The following is a 17435-nucleotide window of genomic DNA, read 5'->3' as shown; positions in this document are numbered from 1 at the left end:
GAACAGGATGAGGTATTGGAGAAGGGGAGAAAGAAAGGAAGTTCAGTTGCATTGGTAGCTGAAGATGAGAGGAAATGCAGACAAGAAACTGTGAGATCTACATCAAACTCCAAAGATGGTATAAGAAATCAGGAATCAAGCAAGGGGAAAGAGCAAGTTGCTGAAAATGAAGACAACTCCAGCCAAGATGACTCAGATGGTATTGATGAGCATCTTGTATTTCTGTCCAGAAGATTTGCAAAGATGAAATTCAAGAAAAACACTAGAGCCACTAAACCTCACAAAAACACTGTGGACAAATCCAAGTTCAAATGTTTCAATTGTGGTATAAGTGGACACTTTGCAGGTGAGTGCAGAAAGCCAACTTCTGAAAAGAAGAAATTTGAACAAGTAGATTACAAAAAGAAATATTTTGATCTACTCAAGCAAAAGGAGAGGGCTTTCATTACTCAAGAAAGGGACTGGGCAGCTAATGGAGATGAAGAGGATGAAGATGTGGAGTATGTCAACCTTGCTCTCATGGCTGATTCTGAAGAAAATGAAGTTAGTTCATCAAGCAATCAGGTAATCACTACTGACTTAACACAACTTACTAAAGAAGAGTGCAATGATGCTTTTAATGACATGTCTACTGAATTGTATCATTTGCGTGTGTCTCTTAAATCTCTTGCTAAAGAAAATAGTAGGATTAGAGAGAACAATCTGTTTTTAAGTAATAGAAATGCTTTGTTAGAAGATAAGATGATTGACCTAGAGAAAACAAAGTTGCATTGTATATCTGTTGAAAATGAACTAGCTGAATCTGTTAAGAAAGTAGAAATACTTTCCAATCAATTAGAGAAAGAGCAAGAGGTGATTAAAGCCTGGAAGACATCTAGGGATGTAAGTGCTCAAATTGCTAAGGTCCAAGGAATTGAATCATTCTGTGAAACTGCCTGGGATAAAAATAAAAAGAAACTGGAATTAATTGATGGGCTGTCAACGGATGTGGAATCAACGGATGATGAAAGTTATCCGTTGAAGGAAGAAAAGGAGCATCCGTTGAAGGTTCCTCAATCAAAACAGGCAGATGTTTCTAAAAGAGAGAATCTAAAGAAACTCAACAAAAAGTTTGGTTCAACTTCAAAGAACTTTGTCAAAGAAGAAGCAAGCACATCCAAAGATGTCAGTAAGGTGAATGTAGGGCACATGACCTTAGAACAGTTAAATAATAGGCTCAAGATGGTTGAGGATAAAAAGGAATCTAAAAGAAAATCCAATAGAAATGGGAAGGTAGGAGTTAATAAACACAACAATTACACACCTGATAGGTATGCTCCTAGAAAAAGCTGTGTGCATTGTAGTAGTGTTAATCATCTATCTGCTAACTGTAAATCCATTAAGAAGACTCCCATAACTGTACCCTCTTCTATGCCTAATATGTCTGCATCACCTCTGCATGCTATGCCTGTTACGTCTCAACAAAATCCTTATGCACATTTTGTAAACATGCCATATTTTAACAATCCTTATCTTGCTGCATTTAGTATGCCTCAAATGCCATACAATATGCCTATGTGGAATAACATGTTTGCACAATCAATGCCTAATAATTTTACAAATATGCTAAATGATTCTGTGACTAACCCTACACCTCAACCAACTACATCTAAGATCAAGGTTGACTCAAACTTACCTCAGTCTAAAGATGCAGGAGGAATGAAGTCTAGGAAAAAGGCTAACAAGAATGGACCCAAGGAAACTTGGGTACCAAAATCAAATTGATTGATTTTATGGTGTGCAGGGAAATGGAAGAAATCTATGGTACTTGGACAGTGGTTGTTCAAGACACATGACAGGAGATTTCTCCCTGCTCACAGAGTTCAAGGAGAGAGCTGGCCCTAGCATAACCTTTGGAGATGACAGCAAAGGGTTTACTATGGGATATGGCTTGATTTCAACAAGGAATGTCATCATTAATGAAGTTGCATTAGTTGATGGTCTCAAGCACAATTTACTGAGCATCAGTCAACTATGTGATAGAGGGAATACAGTTTCCTTCAATTCTGAAGCCTGTGTTGTCACTAGTAAGAAAGACAACAAAGTGGTTCTAACTGGAGTTAGAAAAGGAAATGTGTACATAGCTGACTTCAACTCTACAGATGCAGAATCCATTACTTGTCTCTTCAGCAAAGCAAGCACAGTTGAAAGTTGGCTATGGCACAAGAAGCTATCTCACTTGAATTTCAAGACAATGAATGATCTAGTCAAAAAGGACTTAGTTAGAGGAATCCCTCTAGTTGAATTCTCAAGGGATGGTTTGTGTGATGCTTGTCAGAAAGGCAAACAAAGGAAAGCATCATTCAAAAAGAAGCTTGAAACAACAATTGATGAACCATTACAGCTGCTACATATGGATTTGTTTGGACCAGTCAATGTATTATCTATTGCAAGAAAAAGATATTGCTTAGTGATTGTAGATGATTTCTCAAAGTTCTCATGGGTCTATTTTCTTGGATCAAAGGATGAAGCAAGTGAAATCATTATCAATCACATCAGGCAAGTCAACAATCATCCTGACTTGAAGGTTAGAAATATCAGGAGTGACAATGGAACTGAGTTCAAGAATTTAACATTAAGGCTGTTCTGTGAAGAAAATGGAATCATGCATGAGTTCTCAGCTCCAAGAACACCTCAGCAAAATGGGGTTGTTGAAAGAAAGAACAGATCTTTAATTGAAGCTGCCAGAACAATGCTTGAAGAATCAAAGTTACCAACATATTTCTGGGCTGAAGCTGTTAATTGTGCCTGCTTCACTCAGAATATTTCTTTGATCAATCAAGCTAAAGGCATGACTCCTTATCAGTTGTTCAAGAGAAGAAAACCAACTCTAAACTTTCTTCATGTCTTTGGATGTAAATGCTTTATACTGAGGAATCAATCTGACCATAAAGGGAAGTTTGATGCAAAGGCTGATGAAGGGATATTTGTTGGTTACTCAGCTGGAAAATCTTATAGGGTCTACAATCTAAGAACCAACATTGTTATGGAATCTGTGCATGTTGTGTTTGATGATAAAAAGATTGATGGACTAACAGATGAGGGACATAATGAGAGACTCAAATTTGACAACATTGAGATATATTGTGATGATAGTGAAGAGGAGACTGATGGAGATGACACTTCAAAAGGGATTCAAAACATGCCTTTGGATAATGCACAAAATACTGCATCCGTTGATAGAGGCAATGCAGTATCCGTTGAAAGACATAGTGCATCATCCGTTGAAGTACAAAATGAAGCATCCGTTGATCATAGTTCATCAACGGATAATCGATTTACATCATCAGTTGATAGAACTCCAAGTTCCCTGCAAAGGACCAACAACTCAGGGGGAGTTTCAACTAGTCAACACTCTGTCTCACATCATGACAATACTGAGGCCACCTCATCTAGAGCACATCTTCCACCACAAAGGAAATGGACCAAGAATCATCCCTTTGAACTGATCATTGGTGATGCATCATCTAAAGTGCAAACAAGAAAAGCCACTCAAGATGAATGTCTGTATAGTAGTTTTCTGTCACAGGAGGAACCTAAGAAAGTGGAAGAAGCTCTATTGGATCCAGATTGGATATTAGCTATGCAGGAAGAGCTGAACCAATTTGAGAGAAACCAAGTATGGAAGCTGGTACCCAAACCAAAGAACAAGAGTCCTATTGACACAAAGTGGGTATTCAGAAACAAGATGGATGAAAATGGCATTATCATAAGGAATAAAGCCAGACTGGTTGCTAAAGGCTATTCTCAGCAAGAGGGAATAGATTTTGATGAAACATATGCTCCTGTTGCAAGACTTGAAGCCATCAGAATATTTCTAGCCCATGCAGCCCATGCCAATTTCAAAGTCTATCAAATGGATGTCAAGAGTGCATTTCTAAATGGGAAATTAGAGGAAGAAGTCTATGTAAGTCAACCTCCAGGATTTGAAGATCCAAATTTTCCAGACTATGTGTATTATCTGTTGAAAGCACTCTATGGACTGAAGCAAGCACCTAGAGCCTGGTATGAAACCTTATCAAAATTTCTTTTGGAGAATCACTTCACTAGAGGTACTGTTGACAAAACTCTCTTCTTTAGGGATGTTAATGGCTCTAGTATACTTGTTCAAATGTATGTAGATGACATAATATTTGGCTCTATAGATGATAAACTTTGCAAAAAGTTTGCTAAGCTAATGCAAAGTAAATATGAAATGAGCCTAATGGGAGAACTAACCTATTTTCTTGGTTTACAAGTTAAACAAGTTAGTGATGGAATTTTCATTAGTCAAACTAAATATATTTATGATCTTTTAAAGAAGTTTGACTTAATGGAATGTTCATCTGCAAAAACTCCCATGGCCACTGCCACCAAACTTGAATTAAATAAGACTGAAAGGTCTGTGGATATTACAAGTTATAGAGGCATGGTTGGTTCACTTTTATATTTAACTGCTAGTAGACCAGATATAATGTTTGCTACATGTCTTTGTGCTAGATTCCAAGCTGATCCTAGGGAGTCTCACTTAATTGCTATCAAAAGGATTTTCAGATATCTCAAGGGTACACCAAATTTAGGTATTTGGTATCCTAGAGAATCTGGCTTTGATCTAATTGGTTATTCAGATGCAGACTATGCAGGTTGCAAAATAGATAGGAAAAGTACAACAGGCTCCTGCCAATTCCTGGGAAATAAGCTTGTATCATGGTTTAGCAAAAAGCAAAATTCAGTCTCTACTTCTACAGCTGAGGCTGAATACATTGCTGCTGGAAGTTGCTGTTCTCAAGTATTATGGATGAGGAACCAACTCCTTGACTATGGACTTCATGTTGATAGAATTCCTATCTTTTGTGACAACACAAGTGCCATAGCCATAACAGAGAATCCTGTGCAGCACTCAAGGACCAAGCACATTGATATCAAGTACCACTTCATTAGGGAGCATGTCATGAATGGTACAGTGGAACTACATTTTGTTCCAAGTGAACAACAAATTGCTGACATATTTACCAAGCCACTTGATGAATCAACATTCACAAGATTGGTAAGTGAGCTAGGTATGCTTAATTACTCTTAAAATTCATGTCTTTATTGCAATTTGAATTGAAGCCTGAAATATATTAGTTGCCAAGAACAAATTTGACTTTTAACATAGTTTATTCCATCAACGGATGTTCCCTATCCGTTGAAAGTCAAAATTGCTCTATCAACGGATAGTCATTATCCGTTGAAAGACAAATACATTTCTGGAATTTTTATCCGTCAACGGATAAAACTGAAGTACCTTTCAACGGATGACAATTTGCCTTATCCGTTGAAATGTCACATCAATCGATTCAGGTGTTTAACAGCCGTTGATTCTATTCTCTTAACCGTTGATACTCATACATACATCTGTATGTATTGGTTTTAAAGGTAGTTTTTAGAATACTTGCAGTTTATTCTTAAACGGCTGAAATTCACTAACGCATATTTATTGATAAATCTTTATTTTATATTTTTGTTTATTAATTTGAGAAAGCATATAAGTCCTTCTGATTGTTCATTTTTACTTTACGCTTTCTTGAAATTTCAAGCATTTACCATTTTCTCTCTGCAAAAAACTTCAAGTTATTCTCTGCAATTTCTACTCACAAAAATGGCACCAGTCGTGAAGATTATGTCTCAATCTGGGTTCATCTATGAAAAGAACAATTTCATAGCTTTGGTAGAAAAGAATGAAGCCCACTCAGACTATCACAAAATGATGGACTTCATCAAAAACTGTAAACTTAGCTATGCAATGCTGGAAGCCCCAACAATTCTCTGTGAAGTAGTTGAGGAGATTTGGACAACTGCTGAGTTCAACTCCATGGATATGACTATCTCCTTCACTCTCAAAGGTAAAATTCACTGTATTAACTGTGATGATTTACAAGCATGTTTTAAATTGCCTGAGAACAATGCCATGACACCACACACTGATAGTGATGTATCCAGCATGTTAGATTCCATAGGTTATTCTCTTAACTCTGCTAATTTAGGGAGTATTAGAAGAAAAGGCCTTAGGAAAGAATGGAGTTTCCTTGGGGATGCCTTTATAAAGGTTTTCTCTGGGAAAATTAGTAATTTTGATGCCATAACTTCATCTCTGGTTAATATGCTCTATATGCTTGTTTCTGATAGGTATTTTAACTTTAGCAACTATGTGATGCTAGAATTAGGTACTAGATTGGGTAACAAAGCTAATAGACCTAATAACATCTATTATGCTAGATTCTTTATGTTATTGGCTAACCATGTTGCTGAAGGTTTAGTCATAATCAATGAGAATAATAAACTCAAGTGCTGGGCACAAGAGAAAAGAGTTCTTGCAGACTTGAAGAGAATGGATCTTAACAGCAGTGTGCCATTGGTATATTTACCAATCATGAATGCACCTCAGGTAGGTGAGGTAATTGCTTCTACAACTCCTACTTCTTCCAACCTCTCTATTTCTTTATCTTCTAGTGTGACCATGAAATCTGTGATGCCCCAACAGATTTCTACCAAGGTCACCAAAACTAAACTTTCAAAATCCAAGACAAAGAAATCCACCTCTGTTGTTTCTCAAAAGACAACAGTTGTAACACCAACTATTAACCCTGAGGTGAGTGAACAGGGTGTGAGTGGTGAGGGGAGGGGTGAACATCAAAGAAACCCCCAGGATAAGGAAGGAAAGTTGAGTGCTTCCCAAGCTAGCCAAGCCACAGCTTCTCAAAAAGCTGTGGTGGTTGAAAAGGTATCTAGCACATCCCTAGTAGCATCCTCCCAAAAGGATGTTACTATTGAAAATAGTTCCAAACCAGGAACACAGAACAAAAGAGGGAGGGACACTAAAGCCAAACACTCACCAACAAAAGCCTTTATTAGAAGAAAGAAGGCCAGAACCCAATCTTCTACACAGGGTGCACACACTGCACAGATACATCCATCTGTATCTATGCCTTCTCAAACTCAGTTTGATGTGACTCCAATAAATGTGGAGTCACAGCCCCATTCTCTCACAATAATCACACATCAATCACCAAACACTTCATCACCATCTCTGGATGTGGATATGTTATTCCCATCAATTCCTGATTCTCCCTCTTTACAACTCAGGGAGAAGCCCCACTCAAATACAGGTGATCATCATCTCTTAGATGATTTGTTGGATCACCCGCAAATTCTTTCAGATATAATTGAAGGATCTGTGTCACCACATCTCAAATCAATCTACACAGATTCAACAGTTATATCACTTTCAATTTCAACTTCTTTTCCTTCTTCAACGGATATCACTCATCCGTTGACAAGTGGTTGTTCTTCAACGGATAAGCTTAACAGCAGTTATCCGTTGATAACATCAGTTTCATCTTCAACGGATATTCCACATCCGTTGACAGTCTCTACACAAATAAATGAATTAATTCCAAGTGTAGAAGACATGAATACTGTGCAATCACTCTTAGGATTGAGGGAAGGGAGTGACAATTTGAGTGAGAGGCTGGGTTGCTCCCAGGCAAAAGGAGAGATTGAGAGCTCAAAAATGCATGCTATTTCTTCCAGCATGGCAAAAGTAAGTGAGTGGAGTACCACCTTAGTAGGTGAAGGTGAGGGAGTGAGATGTGTGAGCCAGGGGGAGCCCCTGATGCAAGAACATAGAGAAAAAGAGAGAAAAGCAGGTACAGTAGATACAAGGGTGGAACCAGCCATTGCCAATGAGTCAATGATTGTGGATGATGCTGAAAAGGAAAGACAATTTCAGCAACATTACAAAGCTGTAATTGATAACATTTCCTTGGATGCTGACACTTTTACTCATCCTGTGACAGCCTATCAACTGTTGGCTGCTCAGGGCAATGAGGAGGCAGAAAGGTCACTACATCTAGTGCACACAACACAATCTCTTCAAAGGGATAAAGCTGCCATTCACAAAATGCCTTCTACAGCTGGTGAGCCATCTGAGGAATTTGGAGCAAATTCTGATGATGATGACTCTATTTCTTTTGATGGTAGCATGAACTTAGGGGGAGATGAAGGCCCTAGTTCAATTCCAAATCTACCTGAATGGGCCTTGACTAAGGAGTATAGATCAGGGGAATTCAATGTCTCTTTAGTCAAACAAATCAACACTATTCAACAGGCCATTCAGAATACTTCACATGCAAGTATCAAGGCTATCCTTCAAGCTCACCTGGACTCACTGCATCTCATGAAGCTGCAGCAAGTGAAGCAGAATCTGAGTATGGATGATCTCAGGAAGGATATTGCTGACTTGAAAACCTATACTTCAGAAAAATTGGAGTCAGTCATGCCCTATGGTACATTGCAGGACTTGGTTTTGAGATTGAAGAAAGAATCTGTTACTGAAAAACGGTTGGCCAAGTTAGAAGACAGAGTTCAAGTTATTGAAGATTCTGTGGCCACCATTCTTCACAATCAACAATCTCAAACCAGTCTCCTAATGCAGCTGGCAAAAGCACAAGGCTTGACCCCTCTCCTTGATGATAACAAAAAGGGGGAGAGTAAAAGGGAAGGGGAAGGAGAGCCATCTACAAAAGTTAACATATCTAAAGTGCTAGTTCCTGCCATCACTACTTCTCCAATCATTCAAATCAAGGGCAAGCCTGATGGAATTGATTTGATTCAGCTAGCAGCAGCTGAAATACAAGTGAAAGAACAAAGGAGGAGAATTGATGAAAGGTTGCAACTGTTGTTTGGTTCTACACAAGACAAATCAACATCTGTGAAATACAGCACAAAAATTGAACCAATCAACATGGAGCTCATGCCAGTAGGGAGTCATAAGGATGGAGAAGCTTCTTCCAAAGAACTACAAGCTATAATTCTCAAGCCCAATGAAAGATCCAATAAGGACTCAACAAAGAATCCTTTAAAAGAAGTGGACTTTCCTCCTCCAAAAGCTGATGAGAACAAGATTTTAGGCAGGAGTATTGCTTATCTCAAAAAGACCATGGATGAGGCTGTAAGGAGAAATAGAGCTATTATCATTAGAGAGGGAAAGAGCATATGTGTGATGCAAGGACATACCAAATTCTCAATAGCCAAGAAGGAAGAAGACAAGCAATTAAAGGCTGACAAAAGAGCACAAGCAAAGCTTGAACAACAGCTAAAGTCAAGTCTGGTTGAAAAAGAAAAAGGGATTGAAGTCAGGGGTGAAGACAAGACTACAAACCTAGATGAGGTTTTAGGGAGTATATTTGGTGAGAGTGTGGAAGAAAGAGAGGAATGGCAGAAGGGAAACAGAAGAAAGGCCAAGGCACATAGAAGGAGTGGAGATAACACTGAAGTAACCAAATCTATATCTAAACCACTACCTTCCATACCTGAACCCCTTGTTGCTGATCCCACAATAAACATCCATGGTGAACCAATCATTCCAAAAGAGGAACCTATTGATTGGGACACTATCAAATTGCCTACCTTTCTAACCACTCTTCCACTGCCAAAGAAACAGAAAAGAAAACCAAAATCTACACCTCCCATAACCTCTAAGAAATTCACTCAAAAACAAAAACCTAAGCCTAAGTCACCCATTTCTAAAGATGATTATGTTCACATCTGTGACATAAAAGAAATTTCAGACATTGAACTCTATCTGGATGAGCTGGAGGATGTAAGGGGAATAGCTGCCTACAGACAGCTACCAGAGAGATTAGTGTTCAGATATAAAGGAGCTGGGGAAAGAACATGGCCTCTCCACAGGATTCTGGATGAAGGCTACTCTACCTTGATTAGAGTCTATTCAGCTATACAAAAGGATTCTGGCTTTACCAGAACTGCCAAGACTGAAATTCTCAACAAGATAGCCAATATAAGGAAAACTTGGAGGGAGCCCAATGCTTTACCAAGGACTTTACTCATTCAAGAAAGGGAAATGAAAATTCACAAATCACCTCATTGGTTGATGGAATTTAGAGATGATAAAGGAGTCAGAAGATTTTTCAGACTTGAAGACCAACTCAAGATTGCCAGCAATGAAACTCTCAAAGAAATGCAATCTAAGTTGGATGTCAGTGTTGAAGATGAAGCTGAATTCTTCAGACAACTCCAACTCCAAATTGAGGAAAATGACAAAAGGCTAGGAAAGAAAACCAGGGAACAAAGAAGAAAAAGATGATTTGCTCAGACTAAAGGAGTGTCCTTGGAAACACTGTAAATCTTCAATTATCTCCTAGTACATACACTTTTGCAGCATTTTTAAATTTCTACTTAGTTTCAATTCATATATCTGTTAAGTGTTTTGTTATCATCAAGTTAACCCTGAATTTATGCCTACAATTCTTATAGACATAAATAGGGGGAGATTGTTAGGAATGTATGTGCATTAGTTTGATGATATGTTTAACAAAATACTTAAGTAGAAATTTAGTGTCTGTAGCCTCAACGGATAAGACCACTTTGGCTATCCGTTGATGGTGTAGCTTTACTTAGAAATAAGTCTAGTGTTGTAGCATATTTCAGTCTCTGTATTTAAAATGTAATTCTTGGAAGTTGAGAGAAACTATGAGTCATGTTGACTACTAGATGATATGCAGATAGGAAGACCAATTGTAAATACTTCATGCCTTGTAATTTTGTATAAGTGAAGTGGTATCAACGGATGACTTAAAGACCTTCAACGGATGAGAAGCTAAGCTTCAACGGATGTCTCTAAAGCTTCAACGGATAAAGTCATCAACGGATAACATCCTTCAACGGATGAGTGCATCAACGGATGAAAGCTTCAACGGATAACATCCTTCAACGGATGAGTGCATCAACGGATGAAAGCTTCAACTGATGTTCTGATGATTAGCCGTTGATAAGGGGTAGTTGTACCTTCAAGCAGAGGCACATGGGTTGATAGAGACAACTGAGATGTGGTAGCCGAATTTCAGGAACAACAGAAAAAGCAGCCGTTCTTCTTTAGTACAAAGATGCAATAGTCAACAAAGTACTGAAGTGAACAGGAAAAGAAGCAAGTGAAGATCTTATTTTATTACTGTATTTTATATTGTTCTTCACTTGTGCACTTGGTAGTATATAAACCAAGTAGAAGCTAGTAATTAGAAGAGAGATTTTCCAGAGCTGTTTAGAAAAATATTGAGAGAAAATTCATCTAGTTTGTACTAGGATGCAGCTGTGATCAACATTGTTTAATCACAGATTTTCTAAAATACCATCTCTGGTGGAACAACAAATCCACCAGAAAAGTTTTTAAGGTCTGTTGTGTTCTTTACATTTGTGCTTGAATATATATCTGTCTGTATTAGCTTAAAGCAATTCACACACTTGTTTCTTGAACACACAACTTTCATAAACTGCTCAAAACTTGAAAAAGTTTTGAGATTTACATTCAACCCCCCCTTCTGTAAATCTCATTGTTAGTCCACTAGGAATAACATATTCCATACTTTATCTATTCTAATACCTTATTCAATTTTTTATTTTACAACCTTTATAAAAATGTAACTAATTCATTTGCATCATTTTATTGGAACATTTTTAAAACAGTGCAACCTTAATATAATCAAATATTGTAAGTATTGTCATAAATAAATAAGCTAATTAAGAATCCATCCTTTCGTTTATAAGAGTAGTCAATTAATTTAGCATTCTCATATTTTGCAAAGGGGTAAAAAGAGTTCTTTTGTTCAACACAAATTTTAAAACACATATATAACTAAAAACATTTTTAAACATAAACATTCATACGATTAGAGTTTTACTGTGTTAATTTGTTAAATTAGATGATATGTCAAAATATGCATGAAAAAGGGATTACCTCCAATTACTTTCCCAAGGACATGGTTATCTGTCAAATCTTCTAAAGCAATTCCAGCTTGATCTTAAAAACTCTAGCCAATACATCGGGTCCGTTAGTCGGAATACTGTTTGGCACTTTATCACAATAGTTCTTGATCTCAGGCCATTGTGGATTACATGTAAATGTGATGAAGAAATCAGGGCTCCCAAATCGTCTACAGATAGCCATACAATCTTGATAGTTTTGTTGCATGTGACGTGGGCTTCCTGTAAATGATGCTGGCAAAACAAGTCGCTTTCCAACTGTGGAAGCATTGGTATCTCCTCTATTAACGGAATCAACAACATTATTGTAGAGATCAGATCTCAATATTGTCTGGTATGTCATAACCCATGTAAGCCTAGCATGCTCAATACATGTCCATCATCTACGACAAACTGCAAGAATAATCGGCCCCCGACAATTAACGTATGACCTTCTTTATCTCTATACTGGAGTCTGTAACAATAGTATTGTTGAATACTTACTACATCTTTTTTATTTTTTGATTTAGCACGAACCCCAGCATGTAAGATACCAACTCTGTAACCATCTTCTCCGTATGGGAAAAGAAGCGGGTACTGAAGGGACATTTAACATGGATGCAATATTGATATTCGGTGCAAAGGGCCAATCTTTGGGTCCACAACTATATCCTTCTCATCAAGTAGATTATCATTTGCCACCAATGCTGCAAATTCATAGGCATTGGTTGGTATATTTGTTTCTCGACCATCAGTTTCTCGATTTGCAATCAAACGTAACCTTCCGGGAACAATTTCAGACTCTTTAAACTTATCTCGAACCTGACGATAAATATCTACCAAAGCGTTTTCTCGATGTAACATTGAAGATAAAGATTCCGTGATTTCATTATCAAGTGTATCCTCACTATTTGGAAAATTCAAACGTGCGTGAAGTTGTTCCTGACTATCACACATATAAATTTGCAAGAAAACTACCTTTTTGATTCTTGAGGAAACAAAGTTCCCATTTGATGATAGACCACGCCATGCACGCGATAGACAAAAGGGCCACCCCCATTATTAATGTTTTTATCCACGTTAGCTCCTATAGAAGTAAATCCAAATGCACTGTTGTACAACCAAATTTTTTTTTGGAAAATGGTACCTTTTTCATTTGTTCCATCTAACAACGATTTTAACTCTGGTGGAGTTTCCCGTAACAATGGCAAACGAACCTTTCCCTTGCTACAACACAAAGAAAACTTGCTTGATCTTACTTGTTGTTCCCTTCTTGTTTATTCAAACATCCACATCAAAGCCCCACAGTCAGAACAAATTTTATCTGCACAACCAATATCAAGTATTGCATTGTTCGACGTTGCACGCACAAAAACATGACAAACATTAGATGCTTTTTAAACTAACTTTAACACAATTTTATAAATCTAAATTAAAATTACCAAAATTTTCTTTATTTAACTTTATTTTACTCCTCATCCTCTTACTTAATGATGGTAAAGCTGCAACATAATGAATAAGTTAATAAATAGTAGGGGAATAAATAAATCAGAACCCACTATATAATTTAGCTAACCTGCAAACTTTTGAGGAATTCTAACAATTAATTTTGACGCATCACAATTCAAATTTAATCTCTCGTTCTCTGCAATAAAAAAAATTATGTATACATGAAAGGCCAGATTAAAAAGAATCACATATGCTATAACAAAGGCTTGTAAATAAATAATGTAGCATTTGTTTCTACTTCCGGAACTAATGCATGGGGAAAAAAAGAAAAGGAAAAATTGTGTGAAGTGAAGATTAAATGAATAATTATTAATCATTCCAAGGTGAAATATTTAATATATTTTTTAAATATAATACCAATGGTAAAACATTTAATATGCTTTTAAAAATAGAGATATTACTCAATGCATAACACATTGTGTTTAAAAGTGGTTCATATATTATAAAAATAAATTTTCTTATAAAAGTCTTAAATAGAATAACGCTTCAGTATATCATTCTTAAAATCTAATACTAAGGATTGAGTCAAAAAAATAGTCTTAAATTGCTACATACGAAAATAAATTAAGCACTATTAATAAACACAACATATTATTATAAATAAAGTTGCTTGAACCATTTTTAGTTCTTTGAACAAATAATAATTTTCAAAAACCTAGAACATAGTTCATTTAACTTTTAACATTTTAACATTTCCTTTTGATAAATAAAAAAAGGGAGCTAATTGGGAATTTTGAAAATTGTACCATTAGGTATTTATATGTTAAATTTACGTTTATAAAACTTACAATGATTAAAAGAACATATGAATAGTTAAATCTTTTAAATATTGTTATGTGTCAAGTTTCTAAAATTTATCATCACAATTTTTTCACATATACACTCAACCAATAAAATAGGGTATCAGTGTTGTAAAACAAATACCTATACCACAGTTTGTAAGGTTCTTTTCAGCATTGGCCTTCTATTAAAAATGAAAATACTAAAAAGTTGGTACTGCAAATAAATTTTGTGTGCGTGTGTGTATATATAATAAAGTAAAAAGTATTACTTGATCCAGGTATCTTTCTCGACGGTTCTTGTTGCATTGTTCTCGATGTTCTTTAGTTTCCAAGGCCTTTCTTTTAAGATTTTTTTCCCTCGCAAGTCTTTTCTTCCTCCCAGCTTGTAAAGCGAGAACTATGAGGGATAATAATAATAAAGAAGTTTAGTCATGGTGAATGTTGACAGATTAATAATCAAAACGGCAATATTATCAATTTACTCTAGATAAAATTAATAGTATAACACCTATCGTTTGCAAATTTGAATCTTTAATGATAAGTAAGTTGGGTACAAAATACACATACTTGCAGATTGTTGACAATCTCCAACATTTAGTGAAGGCATGGTGTGTTGAATAGGTTCCAAGTCTCCTTCAGAATTAAACATACAATTCAAGTGAAAGAGCAAATGTCATATTTATCGGCTATTAGTGGCGGTGTGACTTAGAGTATAACGAAAAAATAGTAACAACAAACATTCAAAATGTCAAAAGAAATGTGATAAATCAATTTATAGAAATGATATTTGCAAACCTGTATAAAGGTTTAAATGCTTCTCTTCTGCATTAATTTTCTATTTCATTTAAAAAATAGAGAGGTTAGTAACAATGTATAAAAAAACTTTGTATGTATTAAAAAATAAAAATCCCGGCATGTAATACTTGTTCTTTGTATTTTTCTCGGCGTGTTTTGTTCCGCTGTTCTCGTTTTTGTTCACTTTCAGACTGGTTTTTTCATTCATTTTACATATCATCAAAATAATAAAAATTTAAAAATGAAAATACTATAAAGTTAGTTACTGCATTTGTGGACGTGTGTGTATATATACATATCTTATAATAAAGTAAAAAAATACTACTTGAGCCATGTATCTTTCTCGACATTTCTTGTTGCATTGTTCTTGATGTTCTTTAGTTTCCAAGGCCTTTCTTTTAAGAATTTTTCCCCTCCCATGTGCTTTCTGCCTTTCATCTTGTAAAGCAAGAACTATGAGGGATAATTATAATAAATAAGGTTAGTCATAGTCAACGTTTTAAAAATGTAATAATCAATTAACTATTTTCATGCAATAAGGTAGACTATTTAATAATCAAAAAACAACAATATTATAGATTTACTCTAGATAAATCAACCGTATAACACCCATTATTTATAAATTTGAATATTTAATGATAAGTTGGGTACAAAATACACATACTTCCAGGCTGTTGACAATCTCCAACATTTAATAAAGGTATGGTGTGCTGAATGGGATCTAGGTCTCCTTCAAAATTAAACATACAATTCAAATGGATAAGTAAATGTCATATTCACCAGCTACCAATGGCGGTGCGATTGAGAGGATTACGAAAAAATAGTAACAACAAATATCTAAAATATCAAAAGAAACGTGACAAATCTATTCATAGAAATGATAATTGCAAACCTGTATAATGGTTTAAACAGTTCTTTTCTGCATTAATTTTCTATTTCAGTAAAAAATAGAGAGGTTAGTAACAATGTATAAATAAACTTTGTATGTATTAAAAATAAAAAAAACCATACATGTAATACCTGTTGTTTGTATTTTTCTCGGCGTCTTCCGCTGTTCTCATTTTTGTTTACTTTCAGACTAGTTTTTCATTCATTTTATATATCATCAAAATAACAAAGATGTTAGTATACATAAACAAATATTACATGTAGTTAAAAATTGAAGACCCGGAATGTAATACATGTTCTTGGTATTTTTCTCGATGTTTTTTGTTGCGTTGGTCTTGCTCCTCTTTACTTTCACCTTGGTTTTTTTCTGAGTTCATTTTCTGTTTTAAATAAAAAATAAAGAGGTCAGTAAAATATAACAAACATTCTATATATTTTAAAATTGAAAACCTGTCATGTAATACCTGTTCTTTGTATCTTTCTCGGAGTTTTTTGTTGCGTTGAGCTTGTTCCTCTTTAGTTTCACTCTCTTTTTTTCTACGATATTTTTCTTGTGCACGGCTTCTCTCAACTCTATAACTTACGGTCGCAACTATATGAAAAGAGTTAGTTTCATTTAAACCTTAATATATATATATATAATTAGTTTTTAACAATTTAAAAATCTTTTTTATTTGTATTTCTATGAACATCAATCAGTGTTTCTCATGATGGGTTCCCTCCAAGTTATTACATGTAGACAAAGCCGAATTACTTGATAATTAGTATTTATTCATGTAATGTCATTCTCCAGCACTACATAATCATTATTGAAAAAGTTACAATTCTGAAAACTATTAATCCTTAAAAAATGTACACCAGATTTAGTTATGAGGATTTATATTTTTTTTGCGAAATTGCGGATATATGCATTAAAATTATACATAATTCAAAATAAAATAAAAAATCAAAGGTCAGATTTTTAATAAATATAACATATCCATCTAATATCAACCTTGTTCTTTCCGCTACTACAACTAATTTTTTTTTTAAATATTGGCCAATCAATCCAGTATGTAATCAATATATCAAAGAAAAGATAATTTAATTTACCGGTCAACAGTCCTGACTCCCCAAAAGATGCTTCTAGTAGCATGTCTTCCTCGAAGCCATTATCTACCAACAAACCATATGATATATGATTTTTAGGGGGGGGGAATATCACAATTTCTCTCAGTATCCAAATCTAGGAAAGTAATTAGTATTCAATAATCTGAAAACCTATTTTATTTGTATTTCTACAAATATCGATACACAATGGACCTTTCAAAACTACGTAAACAACACTTTTTGTAAACATAACACATATATGTAATATTAACTTCACCGTATTTAGGTTATTGCCAAAACAAAGGAAACATAAGAGTACCTATAAATAATCCTGACCCCAACATGAGTGATTGTGCTTCAGGTAATGAATCTTTCTCGAAGCCATATTCTGCAAATATAGGCTAATACTTTAATAAATATAATGCATTCGTGTAACATAAAGTCACGACCTACGGACATAGCAGTAGTTTCATATCTATAATATATAGTGGAATGTTAATATCGATCCTTTCTGTACTTAAGATATTATTTAAAAGATAGTTTAATTTACCGGTC

The sequence above is a fragment of the Apium graveolens genome, chromosome 4 (genome assembly GCF_009905375.1).
Source record: "Apium graveolens cultivar Ventura chromosome 4, ASM990537v1, whole genome shotgun sequence".
NCBI classification, from domain to species: Eukaryota; Viridiplantae; Streptophyta; class Magnoliopsida; order Apiales; family Apiaceae; genus Apium; species Apium graveolens.
The sequence above is the reverse complement of the archived record's forward strand: the minus strand, read 5'-3'. Positions refer to the sequence as shown.